Source organism: Rattus norvegicus, chromosome 15 (genome assembly GCF_021556685.1).
Source record: "Rattus norvegicus strain SHRSP/BbbUtx chromosome 15, alternate assembly SHRSP_T2T, whole genome shotgun sequence".
NCBI classification, from domain to species: domain Eukaryota; kingdom Metazoa; phylum Chordata; class Mammalia; order Rodentia; family Muridae; genus Rattus; species Rattus norvegicus.
Genome location: NC_141548.1, coordinates 72,507,003 through 72,511,171, shown reverse-complemented (window position 1 = coordinate 72,511,171; position 4,169 = coordinate 72,507,003). Strand labels below are relative to the sequence as shown.

Below are 4,169 nucleotides of genomic sequence, written 5' to 3'. Positions count from 1 at the left end.
ATGCAATCAGCAAGAGGATTTGGTTTATTGTCGGGATACACAGGCACCTGTGGGCGCTTCAGTCACTCGGGGGACTGGCGCGCCCCACGGAACCAAGGATGGGCTTTTTATAGGATTCTGGGGAGCAGAAGCAAGCATACAGAAGCAGATGCATGGTTACAGGGATATAATTGGTGGATTCTAATGTGGCAAGGGTTCATCCCGGGGGCAAGTTTCCTAGCCACCTTCCTGGAACATAACGGCTGACTCGGCCCCCCACCAGGGTGTGGGACCTCTCCCGGGGCTTTTCTCATTGTCAGGCGCTCAACCGCAGTCGTCCTGTTGCCAGGCCTTCAACCATACACATCCTGCTTGGCAGCCGCTGTGTACTCAGTGTTCTAACCTTTCCCTGAACCAGTCATCTTAAGTACAGCCTTGCAAAATGGCGTTACTGCTGCTAAGCTGGGGTCTTTTATTCCCCCATTTTTTGCTAACTTTGAGTGAAATCTTTCACTCGACTTAGTCAAGACATTTCTGTCTCTTGTTGTCTCAGCCTATGGTACTGCTGCGTCAGTACGAGGGTCTGAATGACTGAAAGTCTATCCCTCATGAACTGTACCAGCCTATTAAGGATGTAGGGTCCAAAAAGAAGAATTAGGAGAAGAATAAGTAGGGGTCCCATCAGGGTAGACAGGAGGGTAGCAAACCAAGGGGATCGGTTAAACCACCCCTCGAACCATCCCTGTTGGGAATCAAACAGTTTTTGTCTTTGGGCCAGGCGTTCTCGAAGCTTAGCCATATTATCTCTTACTATTCCAGTATGGTCTGCATAGAAACAGCACTCTTCTTTTAGAGCAGCACATAATCCACCCTCGCGGAGGAACAACATATCTAGCCCTCGTCTATTTTGGAGGACCACTTCAGACAACGATGTTAAGGACTTTTCTAATGCACTCACAGACTCTTCTATAGCTTTAAGATCTGCATTCATGGCTGCTTGTAACTGACGGAAATGACCAGTTTCTATGAGTGCAGTGGTGCCGGTCCCTATACCCGAGGCCACTCCCCCCAAGGTGATCTCCTCCTGGCCAGGGGAGAGACTTGTCTATTTAGAGAGAACAGACCCACCGGATCGGTCCCTGTGACATATAAGCGCAGGGTGGCAGGCTCTCGTCGGAAACGAGTCTGTCTCTCGAAAAACGAGTATATATACTCGGATTCATGGTAGGTGACTTTGGGCCAAATTTCTACTAATACACAATAGTCAGAGGATTGGTTGAGGACTGTGGCTGAGATGCAGGGTGTTAGTCTGGTATTGCAGGCCCAGTATGTGCCTTTTGGGGATGTCAGGAAGTAGTTCCCGATGGGAATCTTCTCAGTGGTGTTGCTGAGGGTCTGGTGTGTGTGGGGTACGTTCCCCAAGCAGAGCCCTCGTCCCGAGACCTCGGGCAGAGTTAGTTTGTGGCTGGGGGTATTGGCACAACTGTCTGGAGCAGCAGTCAGGTTGGTATAATTTCCAATGACTGCCACCCCTTCATAATAGGGCGGACCGGAAACGAGGCACAACCAGCACTCCTGAGTCCTAAAAGGGTCTGAATAGTTGAGAGCCAGATATGCACCAGCCACCAAATTGAATAATCGATACCCGGGGCCTGGAGACGGGGAGATCAAAATGGTGGAGCCCCCCGTTGTGGAGAAGGGGTTTGTAGGGGTACTTCAGGGGCCTGGGTGACCTTAGGCAATGACGGGGGTTGGGCTTGTGCTGGGAGCGAGGGAGGCTTCTGATCTGGTAGAACTAGGTTGGGTCCAATGGGTCGAGTGGCCAGGGGAGAGACTTGTCTATTTAGAGAGAACAGACCCACCGGATCGGTCCCTGTGACATATAAGCGCAGGCCCCAAGATTTGGGCCCGTCCTGAGTCCCTGAGTCGGTGAAGTGGAGGACGAGGGGATTGCATTTCGCGCCCCGTTTACACAAGGTGTAAGGAAGCCGACCGTCTCGTTTCAGAGTTATCAGGTCCCAAGATGAGGATGGCTTCCAATACGCATCCCCAGTAGTCTCACATCCCCACTGGGCACAGTACCCACTCCCCGGCCCTCCGCACTGCCGGCTCACTCTGTGTCCAGGGCAAACGTAGATCTCTTTGCTGTGGGAAGCTGGACTGCAACCATAGTAGGTGGTTGAGGGATGCCAATTATGGGTAGTGCCAGGCTCCCACTTGTAGTCTATCACATCACAAAGGTCAAAGTATAAGGGAGGGAAGGCATCGGCCAGCGTCCCCCTTACGGAGGTAGCATTAGCCAGCCTTCCTGTCATGAGATTAGTGACTGTCCAGGTAATGTTATAAATGTGGTGGGGGCTTATTCCCCCACTGACTCTAGGCCACAAAAGGACTAGGAGAAGCCACGTTGGAGTTTTAACTTTAAGGGGTTTGGAGTGCGCTGAACTCTCCATGTCTGGGGTGTAGTGTTGTGATTAGTCAATTCCTCAGACCGGACTGCCTTGACGTGTGATGCGTGGATCCAAGCCTCGACTCAGTCTACCTTTAGGGTGGTCGGGGTAGTCAGGAGGACGGTGTAGGGTCCTTTCCACCGTGGCTCGAGATTCTTGGTCTGGTGTCTGCGCACCCACACGGTGGTGTCTCCAATCTGGAACGGGTGTGGCACCACCGGATGCTCAAGCTTGTCCTGGTAAGCAGCGGCCAAAGGTCTCCAGACGTCTCTCTGCACAATCTGTAGGGCCTGTAAATGGGCCCTCAGAGAAGGGCTGTCAGCAAAATCAGCAATGTTTGAATCAAAGAAATGGACAAATGGGGGTGGTGCTCCATACATTATTTCAAAAGGAGTTAGACCATGGGGGCCCCGGGTATTCCGGCCCCGATATAGAACTAGGGGAAGGAGGGCCACCCAATCCTTTGAGCCAGTTGCAAGCGTAAGTTTGGATAAAGTCTCCTTAATTGTTCTATTCATGCTTTCTACCTGACCTGAACTCTGGGATCTATAGGCACAATGTAATTTCCAATCAATCCCCAGCAATTTGCCCACCAACTGACTTACTTGGGAGACGAAAGCGGGCCCGTTGTCCGACCCCAACGCTTGAGGCATGCCATACCTGGGAAAGATTTCCTCGAGGAGCTTCTTGGTGACCATTTTTGCAGTCTCGTGCTTTGTGGGGAAGGCTTCGACCCATCCTGAGAAGGTGTCTACAAACACTAGGAGATACTTGTATCCATACATACCTAGTTTAATTTCAGTAAAATCAATTTCCCAATGGATGCCGGGACGGTGTCCCCTAGGACGAACTCCTTGTCCAATCATGGTCCTTCCCGGGTTAACCTGAGCACACGCTTTGCAACTCTCAGTCACCTTTTGTATCGCTTTGTCCTGATTCAAAAAACACAGATTTATCTCTTCCTGATCTAGTAAGGTTTTCATCTTCTTAAACCCCAAATGGGTTAATTTATGTAAAAAGGAGATCAATTCAAAAGTCATTTTTATTGGCATAACTGTCTTTCCTTTGTAGACCCACTGTTTTAGTTGAGGGTGGTAGATGGCCCCCATTTTTTCTAGGAGCTCTATGTCCTCATGGGCATAAACCCAACTGGTTTGTCCCACTGGTGGGGGCGTGGGTTGGTCTGGGCTATTTAAGGGCAAGATTTGTTTGCTCATGGCCGCTTCTCGCGCCGTGGCATCGGCCAGCCGTTTTCCTCGTGCCTCTGGGTTGTGCCCTTTCTTGTGTCCTGGACAATACATAATACTCAGTCTTTTGGGCAAGAATAGGGCTTTTAAGAGGGCCAGAATTTCAGCCTTATTTTTAATATCTTTACCCTCAGATATGAGCAGCCCCTGCCTCCGGTAGATCTCCCCGTGGATGTGTGCCATGGCAAAGGCATAACGGCTGTCTGTATATACATTTAGCCTCTTACTTTTGCCATCTTGAGCGCCTGAGTCAAGGCGATGAGTTCAGCCCGTTGTGCGGAGGTACCAGCGGGCAGGGCTTTCGCCCAAATCACTTTGTCCTTTGTAGTGACCGCAGCTCCAGCCTTTCGCTCTCCCTCTGCCAAGAAGCTGCTGCCATCCATGTACCATGTGTGGTCAGCATTCTGAAGAGGCTGGTCCGATAGGTCCGGCCTGGTTCCATGTACTTCTGCGAGGATTTGTAGGCAGTCATGCTGTTCTGCCTCCTCTGGTA

At 50.9% G+C, this 4,169-nt stretch overlaps 1 pseudogene; it reads right to left on the bottom strand.

The window, feature by feature from the left end:
* Positions 1-300: 300 nt before the first annotated feature.
* Positions 301-2,831, bottom strand: Envl-ps1 (MLV-related proviral Env polyprotein-like, pseudogene 1; annotated as a pseudogene).
* Positions 2,832-4,169: the final 1,338 nt, after the last annotated feature.